The following is a 21,476-nucleotide window of genomic DNA, read 5'->3' on the forward strand; positions in this document are numbered from 1 at the left end:
TCTCTCCCCCTGGCTATCGGCGCCGGCAATGGGGTGCCGGCACCGATAGTCAGGGGGACAGAACGTGCAGCGGCGCCGATAGCCAGGGGGAGAGAAGGGCCGGCAGCAGGGCTCTAGACCCCAGGAAAGGCAGGGGGAGAGAAGCGGGCAGTGACGGCCTCTCTCCCCCTGCCTTTCCTGGGGGTGTATCGGCGTATAACACGCACATAGACTTTAGGCTAAAAATTTTAGCCTAAAAAGTGCGTGTTATACGCCGTTAAATACGGTAAATGTTTTATTTTTTTATAACAAAATTGTAATACATTTTTTTATAAAGTGTGTGTGTTTAACTTTTTTTTTCTCTTTTTATTTTTTATGTACTACTACTACCAGCATGGAACACATAATATAGCAGAGATGAGGCTCTATACAGCGCTCGCATCTCTGCACTATACTCCGGCCAGTGATGTGAATAGAACATCACTCCTTCATATTTTCCGCCCAGAGTGGGGATTGGCCGGATGGTTACAGCCAATCACAGCTCTGGGGGAAATATGAATGAGTGATGTTTTTTTCACATCACTGGCCGGAGTATAGTGCAGAGATACGAGATCTGTATAGAGCCGCTCCACATCTCTGCTATAGACAGGACGATCACAGCGGGTGTCAGTGGTGATACCCACTGTGATCTGTTCTTAGTGTAATTTCTGACACCCGCTGCGATCTGTCTATCAATGCAGGTACTACTGCTCCCAGCATGGAGCAGAGTGTGCTCGATGTTGGGAGCTGTAGTACCTGCAGTTAAGAACAGATCACAGCGGGTATCACTACTGACATCCGCTGTGATCCTCCTGTATAATGTATAGATGCGGCCGGCCGCTCTTCTATGGTCCCATGCACTGACGTATATATACACATATTCCTATTTCCCACAGAGAGCTGTGATTGGCTGGAACCATCTGGCCAATCACAGCTCTCTGCAGGAAATATGAATAGGTGTGTATATATACGGCAGTGCAGGGGACCAGAGAAGAGTGGCTGGCCGCATCCATATATTATACAGGAGGATCGCAACGGGCGATCTGTCTATTAGCACAGGTACTACTACTCCCATCATGGAACAGTGTGTTCAATGCTGGGAGTAGTAGTACTACCTAAAAAATGTTGGGGAAAAAAGTGAAAAACACACACACTAAATTTTTATTATTGTCGGCTACATTTTTAGTGCTTTACCCGCCCACATAAATTGATCCCTGTTTAAAAATGTATAAAAATTTCGTAATAAAAAAGATACATTTAGTTAAATACAATTTTTTCCATCACTACTGTATCTTTTTTATTTTATTTTTTTAATGGAACTCTATGAAATTTTAATAAAAAAATGTATCTCCATCACTTTTTTGGATTGCTAAAGTCCGAAAAAAAATAAAAAACGCCCGAAAAAACGCCAAACTAGGTTTTGTAGGGCGTTTTGAAAAACCAGCCTCTGAGCCCAAAATTGCTGAAAAACGCCAAAAGGATAAAAAAAACGCCAAGCTGAAAAGCGCCAAGTGGATCTGGCATTTTGCAGTTTACAATTGACTTGCAGCTAACATCTGGACGCTGCGTTTTTTTGCTGAAAAATTGGCGTTTATTACAGCGTTTTTGCAATAAAAAAACCTCAGTGGAATTCCAGCCTTATAGGTGCGCATGGAGTCCCTGAATATATGCAGGGAGTAACTGATTAACCCCTTAAGCACCAAGCGTTATTCTGTTTTTGCACTTTCATTTTTTTCCTCCTTACCTTTTAAAAATCATAACCCTTTCAATTTTCCACCTAAAAATCCATATGAGGGCTTAGTTTTTGCACCACCAATTCTACTTTGTAATGACATCAGTCATTTTACCCAAAAATCTACGGCGAAACAGGGGAAAAAAATCATTGTGGGACAAAATAGAAGAAAAAACACAATTTTGTAAATTTTGGGGGCTTCCGTTTTTAAGCAGTAAATTTTTCGGTAAAAAAATTACACTTTTTATCTTTATTCTGTAGGTCCATATGATTAAAATGATACCCTACTTATATAGGTTTGATTTTGTATTACTTCTGGAAAAAATCATAACTACATGCACGGAAATTAATACATTTAAAATTGTCTTCTTCTGACCCCTATAACTTTTTTATTTTTCTGCATATGGGGCAGTATGAGGGCTTATTTTTTGCGCTTATTTTTTTGATCTGAAGTTTTAATCGGTACCATTTTTGTTTTGATCAGACTTTTTGATTGCTTTTTATTCCTTTTTTTATGGTATAAAAAGTGACCAAAAATACTCTATTTTGGACTTTGGAACTTTTTTGCGCGTATACCTTTGACTGTGCGGTTTAATTTATGATATATTTTTATAGTTCGGACATTTACGTACGCGGCGATACCACATATGTTTATTTTTATTATCTTTATATATTTTTTATATGGAATTTGGGAAAAGGGGGGTGATTTAAACTTTTAACAAGGAAGGGTTTAATGTGTGTGTTTTTAACCTTAAGGACCCAGCCAATTTTCAGTGTAGGACCCGACCATTTTTTGCCCATCTGACCACTGTCACTTTAAGCATTAATAACTCTGGGATGCTTTTACCTTTCATTCTGATTCTGAGAGAGTTTTTTTTTCGTGACATATTCTACTTTATGTTAGTGGTAAAATTTTGTCGATACTTGCATCATTTCTTGGTGAAAAATTCCAAGATTTGATGAAAAAATTTAAAATTTTGAATTTTTTTTTACTTTGAAGCTCTCTGCTTGCAAGGAAAATGAATAATTCCAAATAAATTATATATTGATTCACATATACAATATGTCTACTATATGTTTGCATCATAACGTTGACATGTTTTTACTTTTGCAAGACATCAGAGGGCTTCAAAGTATAGCAGCAATTTTCCAATTTTTCTAAAAATTTTCAAAATCGAAATTTTTCAGGGACCAGTTCAGCTTTGAAGTGGATTTGAAGGGCCTTCATATTCGAAATATGCCATGAATACCCCATTATAAAAACTGCACCCCTCAAAGTATTCAAAGTGACATTCAAAAGGTTTGTTAACCCTTTAGGTGTTTTACAGGAATAGCAGCAAATTGAAGGAGAAAATTCAAAATCTTCATTTTTTACACTGGCATGTTCTTGTAGACCCAATTTTAGATTTTTCACAAGGGGTAAAAGGAGAGAAATCTTCCTAAAAATGTATAACCCAATTTCTCTCAAGTAAGGAAATACCTCATGTGTATGTCAAGTGTTCGGCGGGTGCACTAGAGGGCTCAGAAGGGAAGGAGCTACAGTGGGATTTTGGAGATTGAATTTTTCTGAAATGGCTTTTGGGGGCATGTCACATTTAAGAAGCCCCTATGATGCTAGAAGAGCAAAAAAAAACAAAAAAAAATTAAAACACATGAAATACTATTTTGAAAACTTCACCCCTCAAGGAACGTAACAAGGAGTAAAGTGAACCTTAATACCCCACAGGTGTTTCACGACTTTTGCATATGTAAAAAAATATATATTTTTTCACTAAAATGTGTTGAACTTGATGGACATATGTCTTTTTTCGACCGTACTAACTATGTGTTTCCCCCCAAATTTCACATTTTTGCAAGGGTTAATAGCAGAGAATACCCCCCAAAATTTGTAACCCCATCTCTTCTGAGTATGGAGGTACCCCATAAGTTGACCTGAAGTGCACTACGGGCGAACTACAATGCTCAGAAGAGAAGGAGTCATATTTGGCTTTTTGAGAGCAAATTTTGGTCGGGGGGCATGTCTCATTTAGGAAGCCCCTATGGTGCCAGAACAGCAAAAAAAAACACATGGCATACCATTTTGGAAACTAAACCCCTTGAGGAACGTAACAAGGAATAAAGTGAGCCTTAATACCCCCACAGGGGTTTCACGAAAAAAAAAAAAAAATTCACTAAAATGTGTGTTTCCCCCAAATTTAACATTTTTGCAAGGGTTAATAGCAGAAAAGACCCCCCAAAAATTGTAACCCCATCTCTTCTGACTATGAAGGTACCCCATAAGTGGACCTGAAGTGCACTACAGGCGAACTACAATGCTCAGAAGAGAAGGAGTCATATTTGGCTTTTGGAGAGCAAATTTTGCTCGGGGGGCATGTTGCATTTAGGAAGCCCCTTTGGTGCCAGGACAGCAAATGGCATACCATTTTTGAAACTAGACCCCTTGAGGAACGTAACAAGGTGTACAGTGAGCATTTACCCCCCACTGGTGTCTGTCAGATCTTTGGAACAGTGGGCTGTACAAAATTTTTAATTTGCACAGCCCACTGTTCCAAAGATCTGTCAGACACCAGTGGGGTGTAAATTATCACTGCACCCCTCATTACATTCCGTGAGGGGTGTAGTTTCCAAAATGGGGTTACATGTGTTTATTTTTTTTATTTTTATTTTTTATTTTTGTGTTTGTCAAAACCACTGTAACAATCAGCCACCCCTGTGCAAATCACCTCAAATGTACATGGTGCACTCTCCCTTCTGGGCCTTGTTGTGCGCCCCCAGAGCACTTTGTGCCCACATATGTGGAATCTCCGTAGTCGGGAGAAGTTGCATTACAAATTTTGGGGGGCTTTTTTTCCCTTTTACCTCTTGCCAAAATGAACAGTATAGGGCAACACCAGCGTGTTAGTGTAAAAAAAATAATTTTTTTACACTAACATGCTGTTGTAGACCCCAACTTCACCTTTTCATAAGGGGTTAAAGGAGAAAAAGCCCCCCAAAATTTGTAACACAATTTCTCCCGAGTACGGCGATACCCCATATGTGGCCCTAAACTGTTGCCTTGAAATACGACGGGGTTCCAAAGTGATAGCGCCATGTGCATTTGAGGCCTGAATTAGGGATTTGCATAGGGGTGGACATGGGGTATTCTATGCCAGTGACTCCCAAACAGGGTGCCTCCAGCTGTTGCAAAACTCCCAGCATGCTTGGACAGTCAACGGCTGTCCGGCAATACTGGGAGTTGTTGTTTTGCAACAGCTGGAGGCTCCATTTTGGAAACAGTGGCGTACCAGACGTTTTTCATTTTTATTGGGGAGGGGAGGGGGGCTGTGTAGGGGCATGTGTATATGTAGTTTTTTACTTTTTATTTTATTTTGTGGTAGTGTAGTGTAGTGTTTTTAGGGTACAGTCACACGGGCGGGGGATTACAGCGAGTTTCCCGCTGCGAGTTTGAGCTGCCACGCAAAATTTGCTGCATCGCAAACTTGCCACCTGATACTCACTGTAAGCCCCCTGCCCATGTGAATGTACCCTGTACATTCACAGGGGGGGGGGGGGGAGGGATGACCTCCAGCTGTTGCAAAACTACAACTCCCAGCATGCACAGTCTATCAGTGCATGCTGGTAGTTATCGTTTTGCAGCTGGAGGCACACGGGTTGGGAAACACTGAGTTAGGAAACAGACAATGTTTCCCAACCAGTGTGCCTCCAGTTGTTGCAAAACCTCAACTCCCAAGCATTCTTAGGCATGCTGGAAGTAGTAGTTTGGCAACATCTTTAGAGCCAGATGTTGCCGAACTACAACTCCCAGCATGCTTGGAGTTGTAGTTTTGCAACATCTGGAGGACTACAGTTTGCAGACCACTAATACAGTGGTTCTCAATCTGTGCCCTTCCAGATGTTGCAAAACTACAACTCCCAGTATGCCAAAACTGTCCAGGCATGCTGGGAGTTGTATTTCTGCAACATCTGAAGGGCCAGATGTTACAGAACTACAACTCCCAGCATGCCTGGACGGTAAGGGCATGCTGAGGATGTGTAGTTTTGCAACATCTGGAAGGGCACAGTGGTCTCCAAACTGTGGTCCTCCAGATGTTGCAAAACTGCAACTCCCAGCATGGCCAGACGCCAAGGGCTGTCTGGGCATGCTGGGAGTTGTAGTATACATGGTCCCATTACAGCAATGCATGTCGCTTTACGGCGACGTGCATTGCTGTAAAGGGCCCGACCTCGGCTGAAGAGGAACTCACCTGTCGCCGCCGTCTTCATCGCCGGGATCCGGGTCTTCAGGGACGAGGTAAGTACTGGGGCCGGGCCCCAGCACTCCCCCGTCCCCCGCCGCGTCCTCCGGTCTTCCTCCCGTCCTCTCCGGACTTCAAGGGGCCGGGCAGGGCGGGAGGAAGTAACCGCCCCCCCCCCCCCTTGCGATTGGATCCGACGGATCGCAGGGGATAGGAGGAGGTGGCAGGCTTGCCACCTCGCTCCTAGCCTTCAGCATGGTCCTGGCTGTCTGTGACAGCCGGGATTATGCAAAATTACCGGGCGGTCGGCTCCCAGAGACCCGATCAGCCCGGTATCGCCGCAGATCGCAAGGGCGATTTCCCTTGCAATTTGCGGCGATTGCCGACATGGGGGGCCTACATGGCCCCCCTCGGCGTTTGCCCTGGATGCCTTCTGAAGCATTTCAGCAGGCATCCGCTTCCGATCTCTGCCCGGCGAGCGGCAGAGACCAGAAATACAACAGGACGTTCTCTAACATCCTTGGGCATTAAAGCGGCATTAAGAGGTTAAGGACCCAGCCAATTTTCCCTGTAGGACCCGGCCATTTTTTGCACATCTGACCACTGTCACTTTAAGCATTAATAACTCTGGGATGCTTTTACTTTTCATTCTGATTCTGAGATAGTTTTTTCGTCACATATTCTACTTTATGTTAGTGGTAAAATTTGGTCGATACAGTGGTCCCTCAACATACGATGGTAATTCGTTCCAAACGAGCCATCGTTTGTCAAATCCATCGTATGTTGAGGGATTCGTGCAATGTAAAGTATAGGAAGCTGTACTCACCTGTCCCCGCCGCTCGAGATGGTGTCCCCGCCGCTCCCGATGGTGATCCCGGGCCTCCGCTGGGCTCTCCTGGTCTTCTCCGGTCCTCCGCTGTCTTCTCCGGTCCTCTTCTGTCTTCCGCAAGTCCTTACTGGGCCTGCGTAGCGACGTCATTACGCCGCTGCGTACACCATTCCTATTGAATGGCGTGCGCAGCAGCGTATTGACGTCATCAAAGAGGGCCGAGAAGACACTGGAAGACCAGCGCTGAACCCGGAGGGCACCCCGGAGCATCGTGGAGGGGTAAGTAATACTTACCGCACCACACAGGGAACATTAAGCTGCTATCCGGCAGCAGCTTAAGCATTTGGCGCTGCCGGATAGCACTTAATGCGATGGCCCCGACATAATAAAGCATTGTATGTCGATTATGACATCAACATGCGATGGCCTCTGAGAGGCCATCGTATGTCGATTTCATCATATGTCGGGGCCATCGTAGGTCGGGGGGTCACTGTACTTGCATAATTTCTTGGTGAAAAATTCCAAAATTTTACGAAAAAAATCGACTTTGAAGCTCTCTGCTTATAAGCAAAATGGATATTCCAAATAAATTATATATTGATTTACATATGCAATATGTCTACTTTATGTTTGCACCATAACGTTGACATGTTTTTACTTTTGGAAGACATCAGAAGGCTTCAAAGTTCTGCAGCAATTTTGGCCCTACAAATCCACTTCAAACCTGAACTGGTCCCTGAAAAAAATCGAAATTTTTCAGGGACCAGTTCAGGTTTGAAGTGGATTTGTAGGGCCTTTATATTCTAAATACCCCATTATAAAAACTGCACCATTCAAAGTATTTAAAATGACATTCAGTAAGTGTGTTAACCCTTTAGGTGTTTCACAGGAATAGCAGCAAAGTGAACGAGAAAATTTAAAATCTTCATTTTTTACACTCACATGTTCTTGGAAACCCACTTAATTTTTACAAGGGGTAAAAGGAGCGAAATATTCCTAAAATGTGTAACCCAATTTCTCTCAAGTAAGGAAATACCTCATGTGTATGTCAAGTGCTCTGCGGGTGCACTACAAGGCTCAGAAGGGAAGGAGCAACAGTGGGATTTTGGAAAGTGAGTTTTTCAGAAATGTTTTTTTTTTGGGGGGGGGGGGCATGTCACATTTAAGAAGCCCCTATGGTGCCAGAAAAGTAAAAAAAAAATCCTACATGGCCTACTATTGTGTAAACTACACCCCTCAAGGCACGTAACAAGGGGTCCAGTGAGCCTTAAGACCCCACAGGTGTTTGATGAATTTTTGTGAGATTTGGATGTGTAATTTTTTTTCCCACTAAAATGCTAGTTCTCCCCCAAATTTGACATTTTTACAAGGGGTAATAGGTGAAAATGCCCCCCAAAATTTGTAACCTCATCTTTTCTAAGTATGGAAATACCCCATGTGTGGACATCAAGTGCACTGCGGGCGGGCGCACTGCGGGCGCACTACAATGCTCAGTAGAGAAAGAGTCACATTTGCAAATCTTGCTGAAATGGGGGGGGGGGGGGATGTCACATTTAGGAAGCCCCTATGGTGCCAGAACAGCAAAAAATCCCCCACATGGCCTACTATTTTGCAAACTACACCCCTCAAGGCACGTTGCAATTGGTACAGTGAGCCTTAACACCCCACAGGTGTTTGATAAATGTTCATTAAATTGGGATGTGAAAAGGAAAAATGTTTTTTTTTTACACTAAAATGCTGGGGTTACCCCAAATTTTTCATTTTCACAAGTGGTAACAGGAGAAAATGTCACTGTAAATTTGTAAGTACATTTCTTTTGGAGTAAGGACATACCTCATATCTGGGCGTAAACAGCTCTGCGGGTGCACACCAGGTGTCGGAGGAGCAGGAGCTCAGTCACGGGCCTTGAGCTTTTATATAGCTGCCTATGGAGCCAGAACAGCAGGACACCCCCTCAAGGAGCGTTACATGGGGTAAATTACTAAAATGGGGTACAGTGGGACGTAAAATAATAAAATAGGTTATGTTCCCAGAATGATGACCCAGAGCATAGCCAAAACTAAAAAATTTGCCCACCCCAAACACTATGCTCTGAATCATCATTCTGGGAATGTCATGTGTCTGGCCGTCCCTAACCTGTTGCCTCAAATGCACACCCCGCTCAGGTGGAGAGAGAGCGCTGCATATTTGAGGCAACATAAAAAAGTCCCAGATGATAGTGACTCAGTGACCCCATGACCCATTTTTGGAAAAAATGCCCCAGAGGTCTTATCTTTTTTTTTTTTTTTTTTTAATTTTTTTTTATCAAACATTTTTTGGGGCAATTTAGTGGTTTATGGGGTTAAAACTTGGACTTTGTGGTCAAACATTGGGGTTAAACTATGGGAAATTAAAATGAAAAGTAAAAATTTGGTACTGCATGGAAGTGTGATACTCCCTGAAGCAGTTTTTAATGCAGAGGCCCGGGTGATCGGGGCAAGTATCACATTGAGTGGTGGTATCCTTCCGTATCCCCCTCTTGTGACACACAATGCATTTTTTCTGGGATCGTCCCTTCTTTCCATTGTGGGGGATCCTGGCACCAATATTTCCAGTTCCTTGGGAGCTCCGGCCTGCTCTTTCCTGGTCAGCAAAGATCAGGGCTATTAGGACTTCTTCTTGGAACTGGAGGAATGTCCCTGTGTTGCCAGCATACTGGGACAGTACAAAAGAGTTGTACATGGCAACCTGTACCAAGTAGACCGCAACTTTCTTGTACCATACCCATGTTTTCCACATGGCCATGTATGGCTTGAGGACTTGATCAGAGAGATCAACTCCCTCCATATGCTGATTGTAGTCCAGAATACAATCAAGCTTGAGGACCATTGTTGTGGTACCTCGCATAGGGACAGGTGAGCTGCCGTTACCATCAATTGTGGTCAGCATAAGGACATCCCTCTTATCCTTATACCTGACCAGCAACAGGTTTTCATAGGTAAGGGCAGGGGACTCACCCTTGGGTATAGGTGTCTGAACAAAATTTAGAGGGAGGCCTCTCTGGTTCTTCCGCATGGTCCCACAACCGGACGTGGATCTGCCGGCAAGGGATGTGAACAGAGGGATGCTGGTATAAAAGTTGTCTACGTACACGTGGTAACCCTTATCCAGCAATGGGTGCACAAGGTCGCAATCCTGTCCCTCATATACTCTAAACTTGTAAGTGTACCCGGAGGTACTCTCACAAAGTTTGTAGAGCTTCACACCATACTGCGCCCGTTTCGAGGGAATATACTGGCGGAAGAGGAGTCTCCCCTTAATACTGATAAGAGACTCTTCTACCGAGAGCTCCTCGGCCTTTTGGCTAAGATCAAGTGTAGTATCTGTTCTTATCAGTTTAATGCTGGTGGGGATGGGTGCTGCATGGTAGGGAGCAGGTGTTCCGGAGCTGGTTCTGAGGAATCAGCTCGACGGCTGCCCCGATGTGACCTGCTTCCTCCGGGTCTCGCCATGAGGTAGAGGGGTGTAGAGCCGAAGTACTTCTGTGCCTTGGGGAGTGGTGACCCTGAGGTGCCGAAATTCACTGGGTGTTAACTCACTGAGTGAACGCACTGCACCATACTCTTCACCTTTGGCACTCACCCTTTGTATCTCGGCCTTCTGGCTAGGAATAGGGCAATTTTTATACATCCGGCCGGATGACCGGGCATTATATCTCCACTCGTCCACTTATTTTTATTTTATTTTTTTGTCACTGTGCCACGTTTGTGTCTTTATTTGTACACAGGATTGTCAGGATGCAGTAGCCCTTCTGGGTGTCCCTCGTGGCGGTCTAGGGGAGGTGTGTGTGGCCATTAGGTTCCTCACCTCCCTGCAACCCCTGGGCATCTTAGATATGGTCAAAATGCCACCAGTTTACGGCTCCTCGACTGATACCTTAGCTAACGCCTAGGTTGAAGCCAGGAGCATTTTCGGCCCCTTAGTAGCTTCGGCGAAAAGGGGCATCAAACCTGGATCCTTGCAGGTGCCTTTTGGCCCAGAGGTGGAGGGTAGGTTTGTTTGGGGGCCTCTCTCCTGTTGGAAAAGGGCTTAGCGATAGACAGCATCCTTTGTGCACGTTTTTTTAGTGTGACATGTTTGCACTTTTTCTTGCACTTTCTTGCACTTTGGGTGATAGAGAGCACTTGCCTCGGCTCTTAAAAAAAAAAAAGCTACCGAGAGCTCCCTTTGTCCCCAAAGTGATCTATGACCGTAAAGCTTGTTATAGGCAGGATCACTTCAGGGAGGAGGGGGGGGGGGGGCATGCCGCATTATCAGTGTAATGAGGGCATTTCAAAAATGGCCTCGAACCTCTTCCGTGTCATACTGTAAAGCGGGGTCTGGTAGAGGATGTTCCCGCTCCAGTACTGTCTGACACTGTGCTTTTTGACCAGGCCCATATGCAGCAAGAGGCCCCAAAATGTCCTCATTTCTGCTGCATCAATGGTGTACCATTCATTGGACCTGGCCATAAAAGAATCTGGGTGGTGGGTGATGAACTGCTAAGTGTACGGACTCATCTGCTCCACCATGTGATTGACAATGCTGTCTCTGAAAAAATAACTAAAATAGTCAATTTCAGTGAATCCAGCCATGTCAATCCGGATTCCTGAGTCGCCAACAAACTCATGAATCCGTGGCTGATAAGCCTCTGGGGTTCTCCAGACAGGTTCACCGGAAGGGGGCTCCAGTACATTTGTCTGGGGGTCGGACTCCTAGTACGAGCGGCATGGACACTCATACTAGTGCTGGCCACTGGGTCACTTTCATGGGGGGTGCGTGGCCTCACCTGGTGGCGTCTCTGCCACGTACAGGGAACTCATCATCAGTGCTAGATGATGAGGAGGACGAGGAAGAACACAGGAATGTAGGATCTTCCTCGTCCTCACTGGCAGATTCGGAGTCGGAGGCAAGTAAAGCGTATGCCATCGCCTTTTTTCTACAGTGGCGGGGGTGGGGGTGGTGGCGGTGGCGTAGGGGGAGGGTGTGTGTGGGGGGGGGGGGGGGAATATGTAGTGTGTGTGCTTGGTGTAGCTTTCATTTATAAAAGGGGGAAAAAAGCGCTGTGGCCCAAAAAAAAATGGGGGGGGGGACCAAATGCACAACCTGAACCCCTAATAGGTCCTGGGTCACGCTGAAAAAACTGTGGAGGACTCTTGGGGACCTATTAGGGGGTCAGGTGGGGGGTGGGGGGGGTTAACATTTTTTTTTCTTTTTTTTTTCTTTACCTCCTACAAACTCACCCTGACTAAATGGTCACTATTTCAGACCTGAGGGGCACAGATCTCTACAGAGGGGGGGGGGGGGGTCGGTCCCTGCTCCTTCTCTCAGCTCTGCCTGCTGAACTCAGTAAGCAGGCAGAGTGGCGAGAAGGGGACATTAACCCCTCCCCTTCCAGGTGCTATTGGCCATCCGGTCCTTAACTACCAGGGAGCCAAGGCGTACCCATACGCCCTGGGTCCTTGAGGGGTTAAAGTCACACAAAAAAAAAGAAAATTTACTTTAAGGGAGCAGCAGAGTGAAAGGGGCCTTAGCCCCTTTGAGCATTGGAGGCAGGAGCGAGTATTCTGAGCTTCCTGGCCTCCTTCCTCTGTGCTCCTATATGCCCTGCCCAGCTCATAAATAATTATAGTCTTTTTTATTTATTTATCATTAGATTTTATTGGCGTTTTGTCATGTAAAAAGTGGTACAGAAGCCAGTAAGTCCTAGTAAAATCAAAACAAATAGCACAAACAATGTGCAAACATAAGAACAGGAATAACATCAGCGTGAACATCTTTCAGGTAGTCACAAATATACAGAATTATACAACAATGTCTTATCTGCATTGCGTGCGAACATATAGAAGAGAAATACAGAATGTACCGTATTTTTCGCCGTATAAGACGCACTTTTTCTTCCCCAAAACTGGGGGGAAAAAGTCAGGGCGTCTTATACGGCAAATACACCCCTATCGCTGCGGTCCCTGCGGCCATCAACTGCCGGGACCCGCGGCTAATACAGTACATCACCGATCGCGGTGATGCCCTGTATTAACCCTTCAGATGCGGCGATCAAAGCTGACCGCCGCGTCTGAAGGGAAAGTGACACTAACCCGGCTGTTCAGTCGGGCTGTTCGGGACCTCCGCGATTTCACAGCAGCGGTCCTGAACAGCCCGACTGAATAGCCGGGTTAGTGCTTACAGGACACCGGGAGGGACCTTACCTGCCTCCTCGGTGTCTTCTCCGTTCAGGGATCCCCTGTATGGCCGGCGCTCTCCTTCCTCGTCATCGCGTTGTCGCGTACGTGCGTCGGCGTGCGTAACGACGTGATGACGGAGAGCGAGGATACCCGGCCGGCAGCAGAGACGTTCAGCAGCAGAGCGACGGGGACACGGAACTCAAAATGTTGCAAAACTGCTGGGAATTGTAGTTTTGCAACATCTGGAGGTCCGCAGGTTGAAGACCACTATTGGGTTAAAAATCTTAAATTTTTTAGATTTTGCACATAAAAATAGGGTGCGTCTTATACGCCGGTGCGTCCTATAGGGCGAAAAATACGGTATGTAACGTCAAATAGCATAATGATAACCAAGGAGGCCCGTTAACCGCCCTCAATATTTAAAACAGACCTAAGCCTGAGAGTGGTATGAGGAGTCGAGCCAATAATTCAATTTGGAGAGAAAGGTGGAATGAGAGCCATTTCCTAGGGAAATCACATTTTCAAAAGAACAGGAGAGGTTGATAGCTAGGATTAATTCAGACGAGTCTGGGATCTCAACAGTTTTTCATTTCCTAAGCAACTTAGTTCTCGCTATCATACAAATAATCCTTAATAAGGCTCTCACTTTAGTCGGGTAATGGTGTACTACTATAAGTAAGAGGACTAATGGTGGGGACCAATCAAGCGGACTAGGTAAAATCGTAGTCAGTAGATGTTTACAGACGGACCAGTACGGTTCGTGATTGGGCACGACCATAGCACATGTAGGAGAGAGCCCCTAGCTCCTCAACATTTATTAGACACTGTAGGGTAAATAATCAATAACTTATCAGGTGTATAGTACCATCTAAGTAATGTTTTCATGGCCGGCTCAATATGGAAAGAGCATTTCAGGTACATTCAGACCATAAGGAAAGCGCCCTGCCAGTCGTCGGTAGTGAAGGTGATACCAACGGCTTCCCAACTATGTAAAGGGAACTGTTCTGGGCCTGTGAGAGCATGATATAAAGGTCGGAAGCCCTTGTGCGGTTCTATCTAATTGTAAGGGCGCTGGAGAAAGATTTTGTGTAACATGGCAGACAAATATTCAAAGTCTTAACTAGGGATTGACCGATTATTGGTTGATAATCACGATTTTGGGCGTTATCGGTATCGGCAATTACCTTGCCGATAATCCAATACAAGGTCCATGCTTCTTCTGGCTCCTGCTGCGTCCTGCGTCGTAACGCTGTGCGCAATGACGAGTCACCGTCAGTGCGCACAGTGACAGCTCAGGAGGACGTCAACCGGAGCCAGATGTAGAGTGGACCCCGGGAACAGGTAATTATAAAACCGGGGATGGGGGAGGCAATGGGGCCGGGGCGGTGCGGTAGGGGGCGCGGAGCGGTGCGGTGTGGCGGTGATAGGACTCAGGAGGACCCCCGGACAGGCAGGGGGAGAGAAGCGGGTGGCGGCGGCAGCCTATGGCACCGGAAAAGCTGCTGCAGTTCATTGATTTTAAGTGCCCGCTTTAAATCAATGATCTGCAGCGGTGTCGTGGGGGGATAAATAGCCGATAACTTATACCGGAATATCGGTATAAGTTATCGGCTATCGGCCCTAACCTCCACAGATTATCGGTATCGGCCCTAAAAAAAAACACGATATCGGTCGATCCCTAGTCTTAACCCATGTAATCGTGAGGCAGAGCAGAGGTTCACCCACACTATAACCTGGGCCGGCCTTAGGTGTTCAGGCGCCCTGTGCAAGCTAACCTTGTGGCACCTTCAGCCCCCCCCCCCCCCCGTGGCCTACCCCCAATATTACTTCAAGGATAAGTTACTGATCGTGGGGGGTCCGAGCGTTGGGCCACCCGCTATCTCCTGCACGGTGTTCAGTTTGCTGGAAGGGGAGCATTCCATACAGAGCGCCGGCCGACACCGCCATCCATGTACCCCATAGAGATACAAGGAGGGGGTGTGCCCTGCAGGGTACAGATGCCAGCTTCCAGCAAACTGCCGGGGCCTGTGCAGGAGATTGCGGGGGGGGGGGGGGGGGGGGGGGGGTACTGCTGAGACCAGGTCTTCCTCCAGCTCCATCTTCTCTGCAGAGTCTGACATCCAGACATCATTGACTCCTCACTTTGTCAGCAGATATTCATCCTCTGCATAAAGACAGTAATCATTATAACCTTGCCATAAAGTGTACCCTAAATAAAATACTGCCCCACACTGTACCCTAAATAAAATACTGCCCCACACTGTACCCTGAATATAATACTGCTGTACACTGTACCCACTAAAAATAATCCTGCCACAGACTGTAACCTGAATATAATACTGCCACACACTATACCCTGAATATAATACTGCTATACACTGTACCCACTAAATATAATACTGCCCCACACTGTACCCTGAATATAATACTGACCCACACTGTACCCTAAATAAAACACTGCCCCACACTGTACCCTGAATATAGTACTGCTGTACACTGTACCCACTAAAAATAATCCTGCCACACACTGTACCCTAAATATAATACTGCCCCACAATGTACCCTGAATATAATACTGCCCCACACTGTACCCTGAATATAATCCTGCTATACACTGTACCCTGAATATAATACTGCTATACACTGTACCCACTGAATATAATCCTGCCAGTTACTGTATCCACTGAATATAATCCTGCCAGTTACTGTATCCACTGAATATAATCCTGCCATACACTGTACCCACTGAATATAATCCTGCTATACACGGTACCCACTGAATATAATCCTTCCACACACTGTACCTTGAATATAATACTGCTATGCACTGTACCCTGAATATAATACTGCCCCACACTGTACCTTGAATATAATACTGCTATACACTGTACCCACTGAATATAATACTGCTATACACTGTACCCACTAAATATAATCCTGCAACACACTGTACCCTGAATATAATTCTGACATACATGCATACACATCATATATACATTGTAAGGATTCCTCCTTGGGGATTAGCTCCGGGATCGTCCTGGACACTGCCACGGGACACGTTTCCACTCAATAAACCCGCAGACAACGGTTATTCATGCAAGCCTGGCACTTTGCCAGCTTTATTTAGACAGGTTGCAGGTAAAACAAAACATAACTCAGGAACAAACCAAAGTCCTAGACCGTCTGGTCACTGACTACACATATCAGCATGCCCTGACTACTATCTGGTGAGCTACCCTCAGCCAGCATAAAACATGTGCCCCTGCAACCTGTTACTCACAGTTCACACCACTTCTTCACTTCTTGGACCGCTCACAGTTCGCTGTGTGTTTCCTTAACAGGGTCCGTGTGTCTCCACCTACAGCGACATGCTGTTACCCAGGGAGAGCCCCAACTATTCTGTTTCTTTTCCTTTTAAACACACTTTCCCTTCCTGATACCTCATTAATCAGGCCACAGGTGGAGCATTCAGCAGAGTTAGCAAGGGAAATACACCCTTTCCTTGCCACACTGCCACATATCCCCCCCCCCCCCCCCCTCTGCTCAGACCACCGGGAAGGAGCACTTGTATTCAAAAGGCAGAGTCCAACTGCCTTTCCTTTTCCTTGAACAACTACGTCCAACAGGTTTTGAGGCACTTGGCTTCCTTCATCAGTAGATTTTATCTGCACCACTTCAATGGTGCACCCTTCTTTCATTCGCACTTTCATCAGCCACCGAGCACAAGACTTTTGGTCATCTTTGACAAATTCCTTGTAAAAAGCTCTATTCATGTCACACCTTTCTAACGCCAGATTCTTCATCTTGGTCTGTGCAGTGCTCTGGACACTAGGTGCGGACAAGGCAGATGCTCCAGGCCATTGTCTTCTTCTGTCACTGGTATGGCCATCGCCCGAAATTTGCTGGTGGCCAACCAAGCCTGTATCACCCATTTGCAGGACTTCTAAGACATCCTCCACAATTTCAGAAGGCTTCCCTTCAATGCACCTGTCCATCTTCTCCTTGAGACGGACTCTTCTGCAAATTCTACTTCTGCGGACTTTCTTCCAGTGTTTTCTGGAACTGAGTGCCTCTCAGGGTTTCTACCACGACCCAGTCTTCTATCACAGTGACCTCTTTTTAAGGACTCTGCTTTCTTATTAGCCCTTTCTTTAGGGACACCGACCTTCACAGGCTCATTTTAAGGCTGAGAACTCTTGGCTCCTTTAGCCAGTTTTTCACCTGCACCTTCAGATGTGTCACTGGCTTTACTTGCAGCTTCTGCAGTTATCTCTGGTTTAACTTCTACCTCAGAGAACTTCTCTGCCTCAGAATTTTCACCATGCAATGTCAATATCTCTGCAGCTTCAGAGGACTTCCCATATGGTTTCACCTCAGTCTCAGCTTCAGAGGACCTTTCATATGGCTTCTTCTCATGGTCTTCAGACTCTACTGTTTCTTGCGTCCATTGTTCAGACTCCGCCTTTTTTAGAGAAAGCATCCCTGTCTCCAGTAGCTTTTGCCCCACAAGCAGTTTTTCTTCTTTTACACGGACGGCTGTGGCTTTGGCCTCAGTTTCCATCTGAGACACTTTTAACCTCTCGTTAGCCAGTTCTACTATAGCTTGGTCACGGCTTTCTTTTAGGACCTTCATGTCCCCTTCCAGCTTTAAACATTTCTGCTGCTCACTCTTGAGCTTAGCAGAGTTCTTCTTCTCACTTTCCAGCAATTCTGTCAAGTTTTTGACAGTATCCTCCAGAGACAGCAGTTGTTCTCTCATCTGCTCATTGTCTTTATTCAGTTGCGCCATCTTGGACACTTTCTGCTCATAGACTTTTAGCTGAGCCTCTTGTTCAGAGAGCTGAGTACCCAGTGAATCCAAGGCAGCTGCGCGAGACTTAATGTGCATTTCGTTCTGCGCCACCAGGCTCTGCACCTTGTGAGCCATTACCACTTTCTCTTTCTCCAGCTCTTCCATGACTACCAACCTAGCCTTGTGATCACTTTGTAGAGCCAGATATGCCCCACACAGGACATTCACTTCTTCATCCTTGAATGAGATCTGCTTGGCCAGAATCTCCAATTCTCTCTCCTTGCTGGTCATAAGACCCTGGGAGCGAGATAGTTCATCCTGCAGAGCCGCAAACTCACTTTTGTGGAGCTCCATATCTTTCTGCAGCTGAAGCGTCGCTTCCTGCTCTTTATTCAAGTCTGCAAACGTTTTTTCTTTCTCCTCTGTCAGGTGATGAACCACTTCTTCCTTTTGAGACAATTTAGCAGAAACCATCTGTAAGGTTTCTTCAAGGTACTGGATCTGCTCCCTTTTTTTACCAAGACCAGCGCATTTTTTCCAAGATCTCTTACTTACAGTGGTCTCCTTACTCTCGCTGCTGGACCTTGAGACATTCTCTTGTCCTCTGACAGTCAGCTGTCCTTGGCCTGTCTCTTCCTTCAAGCCAACTTGTTCAGACTCTTCACCTTTAGGGGTAGTCTCCCCCTTTTCAAGGGTCTTGGCCACTTGGGCTTCAGGGTAGTTCCTGGACAGTCTCTCTGGACTGTCTCTCTGCTCACTGGCAGACTTCTCTTTCACTTCAACACTGTCTCTCTGCTGCCCAGCAGAAAGGTCTAGGGCTCCTGGGTCTGCAACAACATCTGGTCCAGTGGTTCGACCTTCCTGGTCACGATCCATCTCTGGTCCAGACGTCACATCTCCTTTACTCAGGACTCTGTCTGTGACAGTAAGCGCAGCACCCAGATCCACATATACTCTCTTCAGTACTTCTGCATTGTCCACAGACATCTCTGTAGCTTCTTTTCCAGTCACCTCTTCCAGATGACCGCGCAATTTTAGCCCCACCTTGGGCTCATCTTCAGCTTTCGGATGGAACCCATGTTCCTGTACCTGATCCGTTTCTGGTTTCACTGAAGATTCTGTTTCAGTCAGAGGCACACTTGTCACTTGAGTCGCTGGATCCTCTTGGACTTGACTCACGGTCTGGTCTTCAGCTCCCCCAGCAGTCTGGCAGACCCCTATCTGACATATATCTAGTGACTGCTGACACTCCTCATCCTCTGCTGAGTAACTCTCCACTAGTGTGTGATGCAAGTCAAGTGTTGTGGGCCCATCAGGTGTACCTGCTCTAGTCACCTGACAGTCTTCCCATAAATGCTGAAAAAATTGAAAATCCGTCCCCAGTACTACATCATACTCCAAGGAGGGCTCTATTACAACCTTGTGACCTATAGTACCATAGGGAGTAGAAATACAGACATTAACCATTTTATAACCCCAAATACCAGCCTGCATAGACATTATAGCGGGGTCTGGCTTTCTGCTGCTGGACTTTACCAGACTTATTACACATCTAGGGTCTAACAAAACCGTCATCTTTTTACCTTCTATTGCCAGCTCACACAGGTTTTCTTTTGTCCTGTCAGAGGTGGCAGCAGTACTTTTACATCTGAACACATCAACATAAGTTTTTCAACAAAAACATTATCAGATTGCACATGTTCAAAATTTACAGGACAGTTCATAGCACTAGGACTTAACTCAGGCAAAGTGTGTTTTGTTACATTTTCTCCCAGTCCTGCATTCAACATTTTCTGTTCACCAGATTTTTTTAATCCGATCTGCGCAGTGTGAACAGTCCCATCAGCCTTCATGAGGGGCGCCCCACCCTCACATGATTTTGCAACTGGACATAGGTTGGTACCACCTTGAACACTGTTCACACAGTCAACTAAGGAAACACCACCCTCCGACTCAGCATTTTTAAGCACAGTTCCATCATTTTTATGCACAGGCTCATAGTCTCTAAACATGGCCCCCATAACCCCTGGAACAGTCTTACCAGAATCTCTTGCCGTCCAGTCAGTTAAGGGCTGGTGCTGGACACCTCTCACCAGCTTCTCTGCTGCAGAACATTGCTCCACTTGCTCTTTAAGTAGCTCTGCAACTTTAAACCCAGCATCACTGTTAGGCTGCAGTGCACCCTGTATTCTTGCAGCTTGGCTTACTCCCTCTTGAGTCAGGATCTCTGTCTTGACTTTCTCATAGTCCCGTAAGATCTTTGGATCCAGTTCACAATGAACTTTTTGGGCCTCTCCTCCAATGAATCCAAACACCAAGTTTCCCCAGTGTGTCTTGGGCCATGCCTCATGCGTAGCAATCTTTTCAAACTCTGCAAAGCTTGCTTCCTCTTGCGCTGCAGCAGTCTGCAACAAAGCACTTATCTGGACATCCATCTTGCAACACAGCACAGTCCTCTGCCAAAATGTCAGCCGCTTGCCAACAAAATTTTTCGTTGCCCCTAGCAACGCCTTTATACACAGTCTCAAAACTTAATTTGCACTCTGCAGGTGGCCCGTCCACCTGTCTCCTTACTTGAGAAAGAGCGCCCACTCGCTTGATGCGATCTGTTGCCCCTAGCAACAACTTCACTGCAACTCAACCACTGGTTGCTCCTAGCAACATGTTTGCCCGCATCCGACACCAATTGTAAGGATTCCTCCTTGGGGATTAGCTCCGGGATAGTCCTGGACACTGCCACGGGACACGTTTCCACTCAATAAACCCGCAGACAACGGTTATTCATGCAAGCCTGGCACTTTGCCAGCTTTATTTAGACAGGTTGCAGGTTAAACAAAACATAACTCAGGAACAAACCAAAGTCCTAGACCGTCTGGTCACTGACTACACATATCAGCATGCCCTGACTACTATCTGGTGAGCTACCCTCAGCCAGCATAAAACATGTGCCCCTGCAACCTGTTACTCACAGTTCACACCACTTCTTCACTTCTTGGACCGCTCACAGTTCACTGTGTGTTTCCTTAACAGGGTCCGTGTGTCTCCCCCTACAGCGACATGCTGTTACCCAGGGAGAGCCCCAACTATTCTGTTTCTTTTCCTTTTAAAGACACTTTCCCTTCCTGATACCTCATTAATCAGGCCACAGGTGGAGCATTCAGCAGAGTTAGCAAGGGAAATACACCTCATCACCCCAAAAACCCCCGTCAAACCCCTCCTCATCACTACTATAACCCCCCTCTCCTTATCACCCCCATAACCCCCCCTGCACCTCTAATACCCTCCATAACTCCCACGGACCTCTCATCATCCCCATACCCCCCCCCTTGCACCTCTCATTACCCCCCTGCACCTCATCACCTCCATAACCCCCCCTCTCCTCATCACCCTCATACCCCCCCTGCACCTCATCACCTCCATAACCCCCCTCTCCTCATCACCCCATAACCCCCTGCACCTCTCATCACCTCCATAACCCCCCTGCACCTCTCATCACCCCACCTGCACCTCTCATCACCCCCCCTGCACCTATTATCACCCCCCCTGCACCTCTCATCACACCCCCTGCACTTCTCATCACCCCCTGCAGCTCTCATCACCCCCCTGCACCTCTCATCACCCCCCTGCACCTCTCATCACCCCCTGCACCTCTCATCACCCCCTGAACCTC

The 21,476-nt window shown here is 46.4% G+C and overlaps 1 protein-coding gene and 1 non-coding gene across 4 annotated transcripts in view; both read left to right on the forward strand.

Moving 5' to 3' along the window:
- The window catches only part of UBXN6 (UBX domain protein 6), a 237,788-nt gene that overhangs the window by 120,616 nt on the left and 95,696 nt on the right, over positions 1 to 21,476 (forward strand). The window lies entirely within an intron of this gene.
- LOC130343729 (U2 spliceosomal RNA) lies at positions 10,138 to 10,334 on the forward strand. The gene has a single exon (XR_008882993.1). It is a non-coding gene; the product is annotated as a U2 spliceosomal RNA (small nuclear RNA).

The sequence above is a fragment of the Hyla sarda genome, chromosome 1 (genome assembly GCF_029499605.1).
Source record: "Hyla sarda isolate aHylSar1 chromosome 1, aHylSar1.hap1, whole genome shotgun sequence".
NCBI lineage: Eukaryota > Metazoa > Chordata > Amphibia > Anura > Hylidae > Hyla > Hyla sarda.